The following is an 18222-nucleotide window of genomic DNA, read 5'->3' as shown; positions in this document are numbered from 1 at the left end:
CTTGAGAGCAGGGACCCTGGGTGTGGTCCAAAGTTAATACCCATTTGTCCTGAGACATTTTAGCTTGTGCCATGCGGGGTGCCGTACAAGGCTGTTAGTCTATCCTCACCAGGGTGGTTCAGAGCATCGAAAAGGATTGATTTAAAAGGAGAAGCCAGGCTGATCCACAACCTCGTTCAGCCTTGGGCCATGAGAAGGAATGGCCGCTGGGCTCTGGTGAGACGGAAGAGCCACAGGAAAAAGCTCAGCTAAACCAGGGCTCAGGGGCTGAGGGCGGAGAGAGGCTCTGACCCCAGAAGAGATTTGGAAACGGTGCCTGTGGAGGAGATGAGTGTGGACACCGGGCCCTGGGACATTCCCTGTCCCCTCTTCAGTGCTATGGGCCAATAGCGGAGATGCTCAGAATGCTGTTCAGTGCAAGTGGAGCAGGGTGGAGTTTCTGTCCAGGTGCAGGTGGCAGTCAGTGTTCAGGAACTGCTTGCTGCTGGTTAAACCCTACAGCATTCTGCAACGTGGACACCAGGGGGCACTTAAGACCATATTTTGCCCATGTACTGGTGGGCGATGAAGTCAAACAAAATGTGGGTTCCCAGGGGCAGCCCTGACATAAAGGGTCCCTGCTCCAATGCTCTTCAGTCAATTTCCCCCAAAGTCCCATTGTCCTGAGCCTCAAGAATGTCACATTTGTAGAGCAGATGGTTCCTGAGAGACTAATTATTCCCAACCTTTAAGTCATACTAACACGCTGGAGGCCCAGAAGAAACAGACTTGCTCAAGGCTCTGAAGGTTTATAAAGTTAAATTTTATAGAATCTAAATTAAATTTATGTTTAAGAGTATTTCATTAAATTTTCTTTAAAATAGACTGTAGATTATTCAATAGTATGAGAAAAATAGAGTAACATTGTTAGCATATATAAAATAGACACAAATATTTTAAAACTGAATCTATAGGGCTTGTAGGAGCCCCATCTGCCATGGCAGCTGACATGCGCTCTGGCCCAGGACCTGGGACCACAGGCTTCCCAGGAGCTGAGGTGAGTTGCCCACAAGGTGCAGGTGGTTCCACATCTGGAAGTTCAGTGACGGCTGTGCCTGGAGCCTGCTCTGGCTCTGGAGAGGGCACTAGAGTTGGCATTTCCTCTTTAGGTGTTTCTTCATCTTGCTCTGAGCTGCTTCTGTAGATACAAGAAGAGAACATGTTACCACCATAACTGCCTTTTTTGTGCCTTTCTAGGAAGGGAACATCCCATCTCCATCACTGAAGTCCCAGTTCAAGCCCCCACCCCAGGAAGTCCTCCAGACTGCAGGCCACAGTCCCTGACCTGAGCGACTCTGTGCTCCTGCCTAACCCAGCCTCTGGGAGCTCTTCCCTGTGTGGCCCAGCCCCATCCACTCCCCACTCACCCACACTTCCCAAATCCACATGCACAGCTCTCTTTGACTCCCTCCCTTTTTTCTAGGAGAAGCCCTTAAACCTCTGCTATCTTGCAGAAATCCCACCATATGTGGGAACCAGGGTGTTGCCACCTTCTCCAAGTCACAGTCCCCATACTCTCCTAAAGGCTCTGATCCAAAGCCCATTCACTTTTTTCTGCTGGTCCAGAGACCCACTTTTTGCTTCAAAATATGAGAATATGCGGGGATACTTCGAGGAAGAAGTCACATTGACTGTCCTGTGGACGCTACCTGCCTGTGCAGCCTAGTGTGACTGACTCACTCCTGACTAGAAGGAAGCACTGGAGTGCAGTCTGTGGGCAGGGCATTTGCTGAATGAATGAGCCCAAACCAGCCTCATCTCAGATAGATGGGTGAGCCTGGGGTCCCATTTCTCACCCCTAGGATTTCTAATCGACTTGACCCACTACAGGGATGCATAATGGAATCTCCAATCTCTTTATCACAAGAGAAAATAGCTTAGCCTAAGGCCTGAGGAGAATCACAAATAAGGCAGAAGCTTCTTTAAGAAGAAAATGGCCAATTAGAACAACCATAGCCCCTCCAGCCACCTCTCCAGTGTCCAGGCACCCAGAGGGCCTTTTCCCAGGAGGAACCACCCCCCTACCCCCCTGAGTCCCTACAATAACCCTATGAGGCTGGGCCTAGGCTCTCCCCATGTTCAGAGAAACAAACACTCAGAAAGATGCAGTGACCTGAAGACTCACAGCAAGCAGGTGGCTGAGTGGCCACTGTGCTGTGGAGGGGCAGGGCTCACCTGGTACATGGTTGGTCCCACACACTTTGGTTAGTAGCAAATGTTCTGTATTAACACAGAAGGGTGGGTGGGGACGATGGTGGGGCCGCTGCCCAGGAAGCTGGGCACCAAGTACTTGATCAGTTTGCCCAGTCACTGTTCCTGGGCAGCCTGCACTGTACATCCTTCTATTTTATTTTATTTTTGCCCTGTAAGGGTCAAGTTTATTTGGAAGCCTGAGTGAGTGGTGTTGGGGTCAATATGAAGGCCCAGGGCTGGGATGTCTGGCCTCCATGTTGGGCTCAGGATGCCCCCCAGGGAGGCCAGTCCTTGGCCTCTGGCCACCCAGCTCTGAGTCTGGGCACAGGATGGAGCCAGCACCCTGGGAAGCAGAGTCCTGGCTCCAGGGAGGGCAGGTGGAGAAGGTGAGGACAGTTCTCCCTACGTGGGTCAGGGTCCAGAAAAACAGACTTGCTCAAAGCTCTGAGGGTTTATAGGGTTAAATTTTATAGAATCTAAATTAAGTTTATGTTTAGGAATATTTCATTAAATGTTCTCTAAATACACTCTATGTTACTAAATATCATAAAAAATACAGTAAAATTGTAAACACATGTAACATGAACACAAAACGTTTAACACTACATCTAAATAGGGGTGGGGGTGCCCTTTCTTCCATGGCAGTTGACAATCGCTGTGGCCTGGGTTCTGGCACCACAGGCCTCACAGAAGTTGGGTGAGTTGCTCAAATGCTGCAGGTGGTTCTTCTGCCTCTAGAAGTTCAGTGAAAGCTGGGCCTGGATCCGGCTCTGGCTCTGGAGAGGCCACTTGGGTGGCGTTGCCTCTTGAGGGTTTTCCTGATGTTGCTCTGGAACGGGTTCTGTAGATCCAAGAAGAGGACATGTTACCACCCTCACTGCCTTTTGTGTGCCTTCCAAAGGCACACTCACCCACACCACCTCCAGAGGCCTCTTCCTCCTCCTGTCTCGGCCTCAGTGGGCTCAGGTGCTCCCGCTGTGACTGGAGGTACTGGGCCTGGTTTGGCAGGTTAAGGACTGGAAAGTTGAGCTCTATGGAGGCCAACAGCATCATCAGGCTGGGAAATTCTGGAGGTGCTGGTCCAGCCAGATGCCCAGCGTGCAGGAGATGGCCCTGGGGAGAGAGAGAGGTGGGCAGCAGAGTCTGAGGTGTGCCCATTCCTTCCACACGGCCCTCCCAGAGGTCCTTTGCCTCCTGCTCCTGCCCACCCAGAAGCCAGACCGACTCCTTGTCCACCTTCAGTCTGGCAGTCCTGGCAGAGACGCGCCTGGTCACCCAGGAGGCGCTGGCAGAAAGCACTCCTAACTGACAGCTCTGGATCAGTGAGGGAACCACCTGTCCCCTTCTTCAAAGGAACCTGACATGGTCTCTCAGAGTCCCTGTTCCCTCCCATTAGGACTGAGAGGGCTGGTGTCCACCTTGTTCATGTCATTCAATGGCACAGAGTAGGTGCTTCAGGAATACTGACCAATGAGCGAACAAACGAACCCCAGGGCCTTCCTATCACCTCAAACTTTGGCTCCTGCACCTACATGCCGCATAATTCACTAGCTGTGCTGTGTGGTTCTTTGCCTCCCACTGAAACTGAACTCCCACCTGCTGGGGTACACCTGACAAGCTGCCACTGAGAAGGTTCTACCAGATTAGTGAGCAAAATCCCGGGATAGGGGTGCAGGCAGGGCTGGGATTAGGAGCGGAAGGGTATGAATTTTCTGAGGGTCTGACTCTCTCACTGAGCTCCCACTGCTCGCCCACACCACCCATATCCACATGCACAGCTCTCTGATTCATGTCCTTTTTTCTAGGAGAAGCCCTCAGACCTCTGCCCTCTTGCAGAAATCCCACCATGTGTGGGATCCAGGGTTCTGCCAGAACCTTGAAGTCACAGTCCGCATACTCCCCTCCTGGCTCTGACCCAAAACTGACTCACGTTTTCTGCTGGAACAGAGGTTCACCTTCCTCTTCACAAGACAGGAAGATGCAGCCACAAGTAGAGGAGGCCAGGAGGACGTCACATCGGCTGTCCTGTGGACACCACGAGCCTGTGCAGCCTAGTGTGACTGAATCGCTCCTGACTAGAAGGAAGCTCTGGAGTGCAGGCTTAGGATCTGCTCTGTGCACTGGATTATGGTCAGTGCCTAGAGATGAGTCTGTACCTGGCTGGGCTTCTAATATTTTTGCTGAATGAATGAGCCCAAACCAGCTCCATCTCAGATAGCTGGGTGACCCTCGGGCCCCACTACTCACTTCTGGCATCTCTGATCTGGAGTCACCTGGGACAGGGACCCCTAATGGGATCTCCAATCTCTTTATGAAATGAGAAAAGAGCTTAGCCCAAGGCCCCAAAGAGAATCACAAATTTGGCAGAGGCTTCCTCAACAGGAAGAGGAAATGACCAACTGGCTCAATCACAGCCCCTCCAGCAGACCTCTCCACTGTCTAGGCACCCAGAGAAAACTTACCTGTAGGACCCCAGCCAGTCCCTACAATAACCCTATGAGCTGGCTCCCGGGATCACCGAGGGTTCAGAGGAACAAACACTCAGGGAGTGCAGTGACCTGAAGGCAAACAGCCAACAGGTGGCCTGGTGACCATGTGCTCTGGAGGGAGAGGGGCTCACCTGGTAAATAATTGGTCCCACAGCTGTTGGGTGGTAGCAAATGTTCTGTAGTAACAGACAGGAATGAAGGTGGGTTCCCTGCTCAGGAATTCGACCACTTTGTCCAGACAGTGTGCCGGGGCGATGCGCACCATACAGGTCTTTTTTTTTTCTCCCTGTGAGGCCGAAGTTCATTGCGAAACTCCAGTATGTGGTACTAGGGCCAGTTGGCTGGTTGGCAGCTGGATCCTAAGGTTAAGCTGACTGGCCTCGGTGTTCTGCTCAGATGCCCGCAATCAGAGACCAGCCCTTGACCTCTTGCCACCCAGCTCTGAGTCTGGGCACAGGCTGGAGCTGGCTCCCAGGGAAGCAGAGTCCTGGCTTCCAGGAAGGGCAGGTCTTCAAGGCCAGAACCTTCTAGCTAGGAATGTTGGGCATCCTGAGGCCAAAATACATCTCCCATGATTCTCCAGCTCAACACTGCCCTCCTGACTCCCACCTGCCAGAGCGTTCTGGTTATTGAACAGAGCAGTGAGGAGCTCCCAGTGAGGGGCAACCCCCTTAGGTTCCAGGCTGTGAGCGCATTCAAACCCAAAAAGGTTTCCCTTTGGTTGCCAGGGTCTGTGTCTGTAGTAAACTGAACTGTTCACAGAAAAGCAGCTGGGTCCTTCTGGGCAAGGCCAAGGCAGGGTGAAGGGCAGGGGGAGGGGCAGGGCTAGAAGGTGGAATTGGAGTGTCCAAAGATGCAGATGGGGAAGTGCTTGACTTGGGAGGGCCACTGGGCTGCCAGCTGGAAGAACGTCACGTCGTTCCACTCCACACCATCGTTGATGACTGGCAGCATGTTCTGCTGGTGCTTGGCCTTGCAAACCAGGCGACTGGTGCCCTGGGTGCACTGGCTTTTGGACTCCACATCCTCGTCCTTGGTTTTCTTGGGCACCTTCTTTTTCTTCTCCTTGGTGACCACTGTCATGGACATGGCAGATATTGCTGTGCCCTCACCACTGCTGGGGCAGCCTGCTGACCTGGACAGACTGGAAGAAGCCCTTGAGTGTGTTTTTGGCGGTAGGCAGGTCTTTCTTCTCCACGACTCTCTTCGTGTCTATTGGCTGGGCTGCCATCCAGTAATCCACCTGCAGCTCCATCATCTCTGCATGGACACTCTTGCTGGGGGAGGACAGGCTCCCACTCATTGATGGGGGGAGAGTGTGTTGGATGAGGCCTTTCTGGCAGGGGACAGAAGCTCACTGGAGCATGAGGGGGCCCCATCATTTGAGTCTCCTGACATGGCTGAAGATGGTTCCACTCTTCCAACCTTCACTGCCCCCACAAAGGGGATGAACTTCTTTGAGGAGTTCTCGTTGGGGCGCTGCTGCTTAGACATGAGCACGGCCTCTGCGATGGGCAGCAGGTAGACACAGTTAGCACGGCCTCTGCGATGGGCAGCAGGTAGACACAGTTGGCCCCCGCAACATACTCTGTGATTCTTGACACAACGTCCTGTGTGTCCTGAAAGGTGTTCAGAGACTCCAGGTTGTTGAACATGTCCAACCAGTACAGGTCCTGGAAGAACTTGTAGTAGCGGCAATCCATGGAGCCCAGGTAGCTGGCCAAGGGGTGGGAACCCAGTGGGATGACCAGGAAGCGCATGTAGTCCAGCCATTGGGGTGGCTGGTGGGACAGCTGCTCCACAAAGACCCCCAGCACAGCGCTGAAATAGGGCTGTGCTCCTGCCACCACGATCTTCACAGGCGTCAGGGCCTGGGAAGTGCAGTTGCAGTATCTCTGCATCCAGGAGACGATGATGCTGAAGGCCTCCTGGATGTCATCTGTGGAGCAAGTGCACACCACGGGCAGCGTGTGCCCCTGCAGGATGTCCGAAAGTAACTGGCCCTGCCAGTCTGAGGTGTTAACCAGGATGATGTTCTTGGGCAGCTTGTCGTGGGAAATGAGGATGTTGTTTAGCTGGTCACATACGAGCTTCCTGGGGATCTGCCCCTGGCTCTGTGATTCTGGGTCCTCGTTGTCTGGTCTGTTGAACCACTCATTCAGGGATGTGGTGCAGCCCTGGTGGCCAACCTGCTTCCTCTTGGACCTGCTGGAGGGGATGACTGGAGACTTGGTGAAGCGCACTACGGATGGCAGCTTCTTGGTGAACCAACCCCAGGTGGAGGACTCTGCCTCCCGGCTGTCCTCCAGCTGTGCCAGCTCCTCCCCAGGGGAGCAAATTCTGTGGGCCATTGAGTCAGAGCCACTATTACTTAACATGCTGTCAAAGTATTGCCTGAGCTTGGGCTTTGGGGTGCTGGGGACGCTGATATCATCTTCCATGCCTAGGCTACTCTCGCTGGAGCTCTCCACAATGTCATACCGATGGTCCAGGGCCTTCTCCACTTTGGGAACATGCTTCACAAGGGCCTGTTCTGAGGACACGAACTCCTTCGACACTTGAACCATGAATATAGATGCCACGGCTTTCTTGTGGTAATTCTGTTGCCTGATCATGCACCTCCTTCTTACTATTAGGTTCCCTTCCTCAAAGTTCTTCTCCTGGGACTGCCTGTGGGTGGCATTGTAGCTGGCCATCTTCTCAAAGAAGAAGCTCTCAGACGGGCCAGCAGAGTCATTAGGTGAGGTCTGGGCCTTGGTGCTGGCCTGCCTGGCCTCATGATCGATGGGCTGGCTGGACAGGGAGGCCATCTGGATCTTGTCCACCTTAGTGGTAGGTGTGCTGTCGGCCACAAAGTTGGAGTCACTGTGGCTTGGCTGCTTGCCTCCCGGGGCGCATGTGTTCTCAGGCAGGTGGGCCAGACTCAGAGGCTCCTTTCGGATCCTGGCACTGTGGAGGCCCCATATCTCCATCTGCAAGCTGAAGTCTGACAGGCCTTTGATGTATGGCCTGAGCTCGGGATTGGGGCTGCTGAGGACACTGTGATTGTCCTTCATGTCTGGGCCACTAGATAGGCCTTCAAAGTATGGCCTGAGCTTAGGTGTGGGGGTGCTGAGGACGCTGTCATCGTCCTCAATGTCTGGGCCACTGTCACTGGGGTTCTCCAGCATGTCATACAGGAGGTCCAGGTCCTCCTCCACCTCTGGGACATGCTCCCCATGGTCCTGCTTGGGATCCAGGACCTCCTCCAACACTTGGACTGTGTGCAGCCATAACAGGACTTTCTGGTGGTAGTTCTGTTGCCCGGTCATGGTCCTCCTTCTGACTACCGGATTCCCCTCGTTGAAGTCATCCTCCTCCTGATCCTGCCTGTGGGTGTCATTGGAGCTGGCCTCCAGCTTCGAGAAGAAGTCCTCACACTTGCACTCAGAGTAGTTATCCGAGGACTCAGCCTTGGACTGGCTTGCCTGGCGCTGTCCTCGTGGTCAATGGGGGGCCTGGACAAAGAGACCATCCGGATTTTGTCCACCTTGCTGGTGGGTATGCTGTAGGCCACAAATGCATTGTCACTCTCACGTGGCTACTTGCCTTCCAGGGCCCATGCCTTCTCTGGCATGTGGGCCAGGCTCAGAGGCTCTGTTTGGGTCCTGTCACTGTGGCTGCCCCACATCTCCATCTGCAAGCTGGAGTCTGACAGGCCTTCAAAATATGGCCTGAGCTTGGGCCTGGGGATGCTGAGGACGCTCTCATCATCCTCCATGTATGGGTCACTTTTCCTGGGGTTCCCCATCATGTCAGACTGACGGTCCCTCTCTGACACTTTGGACCTGTGAAACAGCGCCAGGACTTTTCGCTTCAAGTTTCCTCGTATTGATTGCCGCTGCTTCTTTGTCTCCCCCTTCTCAAAGTCATCCTTGTGCAGGTCCTGTCTGTGCTTTCTACTGCAGCTGGCCTCCCGCTCAGAAAAGGAGCTCTCATCCTGCCCCTCGGTGTAGTTACCTGCAGACTTGGCCTTCTGGCTGGCCTGCATGGCACCGTCCTCATGTTCGATGGGCTGACTGCACAGGGAGGAGATCCAGATCTCGGCCACCTTGGTGGAGGACTCCTTGACGCTGCTGTAGAGGCTCAGCATTTGGCCATGTTTGGGGTTTTGCTGCATTACCTCAGCCATGTGGATGGTGCCCGTGGCCAGTGTCTTGTAGCCCAGGACAGTCCTGTTCTTACAGCGCTTCCTCTGCTCCAGCATGATCTATAGCTTGTTGCCTTCTCCCTTGAGGAAGTGGGAGTACTGCAGGGAGAAGGTCAGTGCCAGGTCGGTCTCCACTGGTCCACTCGGAGGCAGCACAATCTCTTGGGACCTCAGGATGCCCTTGGAGTCCTGCATCTTCACGGAAATCACCACAGAGATGAGGTCCTTCGCCAGCTCCTTGAAGATTACTAGCTTCTTTAAAGTGAGGCTGCACCACCTGGGCACACAGGTGGGGCTGGAGCAGTCCACCTCCCAGGTGGCGAACAGCTTCTGGGGTACCTGTGTTTTGAGCACAGTGGATGTGCTGGCCAGGCCCAGAGTTCGTGAGGAAGCTGCAGCTGCTGGCACTGTACTGGTCCTTTTCCTACTCAGGGTTGATGGTTTGTCCTCCTGTGATGCGACAGAAGAGGGACATGATTGGTGGCAAGAGGTGGGGCATAAGTGATGGAAGAAGAATGTGTTCACACAAAAAGTGGCCACCTGCTAACTTGTGATTAGGTCAGGGAAGGCCTTCAGAGACCTAAAATTATCACAAAGGATGTTCTGAAGTTAAAACTTTTTAACTAAAAGCAGTTTATGATGGATCGCCATGTCATAGGCTGGAATCTTCTCTAAAAAAAAGGTCAATCTTTACCTTAACTGAGCCTGTCTATTGTCTTTTGGAATCTACAAGAATATAGCTTTGGAATGTCACAGGGATTTTCCTTGTTCTGGACACTCTGTGCTCTGCGGAGAACACAAATCCCCTCATTGTTATTGAGTTCATTGTTGGCTGTTCTATCCTATATCCACCTATGGAAAAGAAGTATGTGTCTATCATTTTACTTTTTATCCAATCTATCACCAATGGATTTCATGCAACCTACATACATCTTCACTTTTGACTGTAATATCTTAAATAAGGTGAAAACTGCCATTCTCCAGAGCATTATTTCAATCCATTGAGATTTTGCTTCAAGGCAATTGACAGTTTGGCTCAGATAAAATCGCAACAATCGTTCACAGTTTTGACCGCTTCTTACATTGACGTTTACTTGGCACAATACAGCAGGATCCCAGAAAAGCTTGCCCAGCACCACCCTGCAGACCTACACCTGGTGCTGCAGCAAAGAGCCCATTGACCCACCAGTTTCCTGCCCGTTGGGTGAACTTGTGTGAGTTGTCTCTTGGATCCAGGACCTTCCCTTGCTTGTGCTGCTGACTTTATTTGAGCCGTATTTTTGAATACTCTTGGTGGAACTAAGGTTGACGGTTGACAGATCCCAGGCTAAGGAGAGACAGGAGGAAAAATGGGCCTGGTTCTGTGTTTTCTATTGGAATTGCCTTTTGAGAGACTGGGGACAACACCTTGGCTGTATAAATGAGAGCTGATCTTGTTCAGCTCGGAAGATAAAGGGGCACATCCTCCCTCCCCCAGGAATCTCAGGTGTTCTTAGACAACTGAGGATCTTTGCGGATGTGTCAGAGGTCATTCCTCACAACATGCCCGAGCCCCATAGGGAAACTCCCACACAACTGTAACTAAACAAACTCGCTCTTCATGGGGAGCACTAATCAGGTGTGGTCCACCTGCACTGGTAGCCCTTCTGGTTGTTTTACACAGCAGGGAGAGAAACCGAGGCACATAAGAGGGTTGAATGAGACTCTAGGAAGTGAGCATCGTGCAGCTCAACCCACAAACCAACACACTTCAACCCACTACATCACACCCTCAAAAATGTGCTGAGACTCTGCAGACACCAAACAACAATAAAAACAACAGCAGCAAACACACCTCTAGTTAACATGGGAAGTTGTGCCTCCACGGCTGGGAACTCCCAGACTCCAGCCCTCATTAATATCCCTGATAGGGAGCCTTGACTTGCAAGTGCTTTACAGAAATGGGAAGATTTAACTAGAAAATATCAACTGAAAAATGGCCAATATAGAGTTGTCTTTGGTGCCTAAATTAATTTTTCACAGGCAAAACAAACAAACAAACAAACAAACAACAACAACAACAAAAAAAAAACTAGAAAAATCCTGGCCTGAAAATTAAGCTGATTGAATGAATGGGACACATATCTTGATTTGGAAATTAGAAACTTCTAAGGAGAAGCACAGATAAATTCTCTTTAAAAAAGAAATAAGAAATTTCAGAGTTTATCTCTGAACTCTCCTGAAGCTAATAAATGCTAACACCCCATCTCCCCCTTCTACAGCACTTCTACTACATCTTTTACTCTCTGAGCTTCCTTGTCCAGACATGTTCTTTCCCTTCCCTTCTTCCTTCCCCTTCTGTCCCCTCCACTACCCCTCCCTACTGACTTAATGGAAAAATGAGAATAGGAATTCTACCAGCTCCCATTGGAGAGAAACTGCTCTCAGCCAGAGTGGAACCAGCAATTGTTCTCGATTTTCTCTATGGCCCTGATTAGTTCACAGAGAAATTTAACTGATAGAACATGCAATCCTGGCAATTCTAACCTATTCCAATTAATATACCCCTGGTTTCTGGGAGCACAGCAGCAGAATTACTAAATAAGGTTGTAAGAAAATTCCTATAGAGAAGTCTTCCCACTTTAAGGATTATAGTAAACTGAAATAGGATTTAATAAAAGTAAACAAACAAAAACAAGCATAGGTTTGCTCCACGAGTGTTTCTCCTTCTCACTGATACTTTGGGAGAATTTTAAATTATCATTAAAAGGGAAGCCACTGCCCTAGCCAGTTTGGTTCAGGGGATAGAGCATTGGCCTACAGACTGAAGGGTCCCAGGTTTCATTCTGGTCAAGGGCACATGCCCAGGTGTAGGCTCTATTCCCCAGTAGGGGGCATACAAGAGGCAGCCAATTGATGATTCTCATCATTGATGTTTCTATCTCTCCCTCTCCCTTCCTCTCTGAAATCAATAAAAATCTATTTTTAAAAGGGGGGGGGGGGTGGGGAAGAAGCCACTAAGTACCCTGTATATACTAAGGCTACTTTATTTGTTCTTAACTGCACCCAACTAATTGCTTTCACCATCAGAATAAAGCTTCCCTACAAATGCCTGTTTTTTAATCAAAACCTGTTTCCTTCAAACTAGGGAATGTTATGGGAATATATATATATATATATATATATATATATATATATATATATATATATACTAGTGACCCGGTGCACGAAATTTGTGCACATTAAAAGGGGATTAATTAGAGAAAATAATTTAATATTGCTATTTGCCCTTTCTCTATAATAGAAGTGTCAGAGATGAAAGAAAATTAGTAAAATGTATAAGAAAACCTTCCTCCTGTCAGTCTGGGGCACACCACGGGACCCAGAGTCAAGTCCCCGCCCACCCACATGAACCTCGAAATCATGAGAGACCCAGACCTGGCCACCCCCCTCATTGGGCTAGATCCAGACCCGGCCAGTCCCACCCTTGTCAAGCCCTGCCCGGCAGGGGGCATAGCCTCAGGTCCCCTGACCCGGTGCCAGGATGGGGTGGGGCTGATGTCCCCCAGCCCAGACCGGGGCAGGAGGCGTGCCTTGAGGTCCTCCATCAAGCCCTGCCAGGTGGGGGGGCACAACCTCAGTCCCCCGGCCCAGCACTGGATGGGGGGCCCAGCCTCAGGTCCCCCAGCCCAGCACTGGGAGGGGTCGCAGCCTCAGTTCCCCTGTCAAGCCCCGTTGGGCAGGGGCGCAGCCTGAGTTCCCCTGACCCAGCACTGGGGGTGCACCTTGAGGTCCCCTGTCAAGCACCACTGGGTGGGGGGCACGGCCTTAGGTCCCTTGTTAAGCCCAGGCAGGCAGGGGGGCGCGGCCTGAGGTCCCCTGTCAAGCCCCATTGGGCGGGGGGTGCGGTCTGAGGTCCCCCGGCCTGGTGCTGGGGAGGGGGGCATGGCCTGAAGTCTCCTGTCAAGCCCCACCTGGTGGGGGGCACGGCCTGAGGTCCCCTAGTCCAACACCAGGACGGGAAGGGCACCTTGAGGTCCCCCATCAAGCCCCGCTGGGCGGGGAGCATGGCCTCAGGTCCCCTGGCCTGGCACTGGGGCGGGGGTGTGACCTGAGGTTCCCCAGCCTGACGCCAGGGCAGGGGGCACAGCCTGAGGTTCCCTGTAAAGCCCCACGGGGGCGGGGGAGGGTGTAGCCTCAGGTCCCTGCTGATTGCTTGTTAAGGCTCCTTATGGGAACTTGGCCTCAGCTGTGGGTGCAGCCATCTTTGTGACTGAGTGATGGTCAATTAGCATATTCCCTCTTTATTATATAGGACAGTGGTCGGCAAACTCATTAATCAACAGAGCGAAATATCAACAGTAAAACGACTGAAATTTCTTTTGAGAGCCGAAAACCGACTTCTGCACATGGGCCACGAAGTTTCAATCGCACTGTATGTGCACGCCCGCATGTGGTATTTTGTGGAAGAGCCACACTCAAGGGGCCAAAGAGCCGCATGTGGCTCACAAGCCACAGTTTGCCAACCACTGAGATAGGATATGGTTTGCTTATCAAATCTTCCCCAATTCACCTGTTAATTGAGTGGGGTTTTTTTTTTCTTTTTAATGAAATCAGTGATGCTTACATATGCTTTTTCCAGAATACTTACATACATACATAGAATAAATGAACCAGATACTGAACCAAAAAGGAAAGTAATGATTTTAAAGAAAAATTCCAGGAGGAAACTAACCTTGAGACTGACCAAACGTTTGCTAATCATCTTTTCTTCATTACCTTCCACGAGAGCCTGAGAGATGGCTTCACAGGGTACCCACCTACTCAGAATGGCCCCAAACAGCCCAGACACATGCAGAGATGCCTCTAACACTTGGCTTGCTCTTACGTCTCTCTATAGATGGAGAACCAGCCCACAGTAATTTGAGAGTCCTCTTTTGGGGTACATATTCACCAAGTGGGAGAAACCTGACCCTGAGTCCCTCAAGAAAGAATTCAATCTTCTTTTGTTACCCCACCTACCTGGTCCCAATATAAAGTAGGTAATAGAGAAGTTTGGCACCATTAATTTTAAGACTATCTTGTGGCTAGGACCTGTTTTGCCATTCCCAATGGAGATGGACAGAGGTTTCATATACCTGAAAGCCTTTATTCCTCTCAGAGGTATGTGCTTTCTGAAAACTAGAAAAATGTACCCAGGGCAGAATGCTGCATCTGACAGCAGAATGTTGCATCTATATCTGTTTCCATGACTCCAAGATTATATTTCTGTATAAAAAATAGCTTTATGTGAGCTCCATAGTTTGGAGTCTATTCACATATCTGTGTATTTTAGTTATCCAGGCTGCAACTGTCATGCTTTGCAGTGGATAAATGAGAGCTATTTTTAAATCTATGTTTATGCAGGGGGAAAAAATGGCAGCGGAATAGACAGATGTGTTCCGAGCCTTGTTCCAGAGCAGAAAGAGAGAACAGCTGAGGGTCGCACAAGGAGTGTTTGTTGGCAAGTTAAGGGACAGCTAAACTCCAGGAGAAGGTGGGGAACTGCTAGATGGGGTTCCCCCAACTGGGCAGCCCCCACTGCAGCTGGGACCCCTCCCGGAGCTACTGGCTAGACGCAGAGTCTGCGCCATCTTGAAAGGTAAAGTAGAGCTTAACGGAAGCCTAAAACACAACTACGGCACCCATGGAACAGCGGTGAGCCCCAGAACACCAGTCCCCAATTGGCGCAAACATGCGGATTCAGAGGAGCTCTACACTCCACCAGAGAAAGGTCAGATTTCGCCTGGGGTAAGGTGAGGTCTCTGGTCCCAGCAGGAGAGAGGAACGCGCGTTTTGTGGCAGTTGGAGGACCAGGGAAGTCTATGCCTAGGAAAATCCGTGGCTGTTGGGGCTGGTGGGATCCGTGAATGTGGAAGGGGGTCCTCAGAGCTGCTAACAGAAGGAGTCTCTAAAAAGCAAGCCATTTTGATCTGACATGCAGGGACAGCCTAAGAATTTCAAAGGTGTGCCGGCTGCTTAGATTTGCGCGCAGACCCATTGTTCACACACTTGGGCTTTTTCCTCTTCAAATCCTTGCTTCTCATTACTAAGCCCACTACAGAGGATCACCCAGTTGGGGACACCCTGGGAGACTGCAGGGGAAAGTGTTTTTCTGGAACCTGGGGATCAGAGCAGGGAGGGACCATCAGAGAGCCAGCTCTGAGGCAGCCCACTTCCACAAACCGGTATTGAGTGCCACAGGGAAAGAAGGATGTAAATACAGGCTAGAGAGGCCAAAGAGATCTGGAAGTCAATCCAGAAACACTGCCACCCAGGGGCTGAATCACAAATTGACTCTTGTGTAATCAAAAATAAAGGAATAGGAGAAATTAAGACACACCGCCTGCTTAAAAATCAGGACTGGCTTACAACACTGAGGAGCAGTAGAATGCAGGGAAGTGCAATACTGTCCAGACTGAGAAACAGGCATGCCAAAAAGAACAATAGAGGAAGCGAATGACCTTCACTACTGCACATTTTATTTATTTTATTTTTTATTTTTATTTTTTTATTTTCATTTTTTGCATCTTTTACTCAAGAAAATATTTTCTTTTTTCCTCACTTGATGTTACCTTTTTAATTATTACATTTTTATATTCAATCAGTATCATTACTACTACTATTTTACCTTTTTTTAAAAAAAAATTATCATCTTATTTTCTCTTTATTTTACTTTGGGATTAGTGTTCTACATTATAGTTTCATTTTTCCTTTAGGATCGTTTTACTCTATCTCAGTTCTGCCTTTATGTAATCACTCTCTTCCTAACCTTTCCCCTTTTGGTGTCCTGTTTATCTTACCCCTTTCCTGCTTTAGATTTTCCCTATTCTTTCTGTTTACCCCGTTAAAATTTCACCCTACTTATATATCTAATCTCCAATCCCCTGCTCCAAGTCCATACATACCTCTCTCTTCACTGTCTTAACTATCCAAAAATTGTCTTTCTGTCCTTTTGTTGTTGTTTGCTTGAATGTTGATTGTATCGAATTTCTATGATTTTTTGTGGGATTGTTTTGCTTTTTCTTTTTTTTGTTCATTTGTTTTTTTGTTTCTTTGTTTCTGTTTGTTTTTTGCTTCTGTTTTCCCTTGCCTCACTTGATATTAGATGGTGTTGTAGTTTGTATTAATCCCCAGGTACTTGCTGCTGGCATTTGCTGGGATTAATGGTTGTTCTATTGCAGTTTTCTCCCCATATATATAGTTTGTTTCCCTTTCTCTCTTAGTCTCTTTCTTGTCTCTCTTACTTTTTTTTTCCTTTTCGCAATTCCATTTTGACACTCCTTTTTTTTTTCTTTCTTTCTTTTTCCTCTTCTTCTTTCTCCCCTATTCCCCAATTTGCCTATCTCTGGTGGTCAACTTTATTGGAGGTTATTAATATCGTGAATACATTTCTGTTCAGTGCCTTGTGTGTTGTACCTGGTTGTGTTGTATTTTGTGCCTTTAAATCAACGCAGGAGAGAGAGAACTACATAATCAGACACCCAGAGAAGAGAGACGATGGGGAGACAAAGAACAGCCCACATATGAAAGAAAAGCAAGCATCACCAGAAAAGGAAGTAAACGAAATGGAGGCAAGCAACCTTCCAGAGAAAGAATTCAGAGAAATGGTCATAAGGTGGCTGAAAGAATGGAAGACAAATTCGACAATATGAGTAAGAGCTAAGAGGAAATGAAGAAGAACCAAGAAGAAATGAAAAATGACACCGCTGCTGTAAAGAACTCAATAGAAAGCATCAAGAGTAGACTAGAAGAAGCAGAGGACCGCATAGGTGAGCTAGAAGACAAGATGGAAAAAAATACCCAAGTAGAGCAGCTTCTAGAAAAAAAATTAAAAAGCATGAGGAGAGCCTAAGGGAACTTTGGGACAACATGAAACAAAACAACATCCGCATAATAGGGGTTCCAGAAAGAAAGGAAACTGAGCAAGGAATAGAAAACCTGTTTGAAGAAATAATGACAGAAAACTTCCATGATATAGGGAAGAAAAAAACCCACACAAATCCATGGAGCACACAGAGTTGCAAGCAAAATGAACCCCAAAAGACCAATGCCAAGGCACATTATAATTAAATTGGCAAACACCAATGACAAAATAAGAATCTAAAAAGCGGCAAGAGAGAGACAGAAAGTTACATACAAAGGAACCCCCATCAGACTAGCAAATGATTTCTCAACAGAAACTCATCAGGCCAGAAGGGAATGGAAAGAAATATACAAAGTCATGCAAAGGAAGGGTCTGAATCCAAGAATACTGTACCCAGCAAGGCTATCAAACAAAATTGAAGGTGAAATCAGGAGCTTCACAGACAAAAAAAGACTAAGGGAATTTATTACCACCAAACCAGCAATGCAAAAAATGCTAAAGGGTCTGCTGTAAAAAAAAGTGAAATAGGAAGCAAAGAAGGAACACAGAAGTAAAAAATAAAAACTGCAACAAATAAGTACCTATCAATAATACCTTTAAATGTAAATGGATTAAATGCCCCAATCAAAAGACATAGGGTAACGGATTGTATAAGAAAACAAGACCCATATAACTTCTATCTACAAGAAACCCACCTCAGAAGAAAAGACTCACACAGACAGAGGGTGAAGGGATGGAAAAAGGTCTTCCAGTCAAATAGAAATGAAAAAAAAGCTGGGGTAGCAATACTTATATCTGACAAATTAGATCTGAAAGTGAAGGACATAGCAAGAGATAAGGAATGCCACTTCATAATACTAAAAGGAGCAATCCAACAAGAAGAAATAACTCTGGTAAACATATATGCACCCAATACAGGAGCACCCAAATACATAAAAAAACTCCTGGAGGATATCAAGGGAGAGATTGGCAGCAATACAATCATAGTAGGAGACTTTAATACCCCACTATCACCATTGGACAAGTCCTCTAAACAAAAATCAGCAAAGAAACATCAATCCTAAATGACTCACTAGACCAGATGGAATTGACATCTTCAGAACAGTTCACCCCAAAGCCACAGAATATACATTCTTCTCAAGTGCACATGGGTCATTTTCAAAGATAAACCATATGTTGGGACATAGGCAAAGTCTCTTCAAATTCAAGATAGAAATCATATCAAGCATCTTCTCAGACCACAGTGGCATAAAACTGGAAATCAACTACAATAAAAACAATCCAAATAAATCAAACACATGGAGGACTAAACAGCATGCTATTAAACAATGACTGGGTTACCAGAGAGATCAAGGAAGAAATAAAAAACATCATGGCAACAAATGACAATGAAAACACAAAAATCCAAAATCTATGGGACACAGCGA

At 48.7% G+C, this 18222-nt stretch overlaps 1 long non-coding RNA gene across 1 annotated transcript; it reads right to left on the bottom strand.

Moving 5' to 3' along the window:
- Window positions 1-2670: 2670 nt before the first annotated feature.
- LOC308252521 lies at window positions 2671-5017 on the bottom strand. The gene is made up of 3 exons (XR_013961039.1): window positions 4853-5017; window positions 4163-4257; window positions 2671-3345 (listed from the first exon to the last, which is right to left on the bottom strand). It is a non-coding gene; the product is annotated as an uncharacterized lncRNA (long non-coding RNA).
- Between the last annotated feature and the right edge of the window lie 13205 nt (window positions 5018-18222).

Source organism: Plecotus auritus (assembly GCF_963455305.1).
Source record: "Plecotus auritus genome assembly, chromosome: 7".
In the NCBI taxonomy this organism is placed as follows: Eukaryota; Metazoa; Chordata; class Mammalia; order Chiroptera; family Vespertilionidae; genus Plecotus; species Plecotus auritus.
Note: the sequence above shows the minus strand (reverse complement) of the source record. Positions and strands in the feature narration are given on the sequence as shown.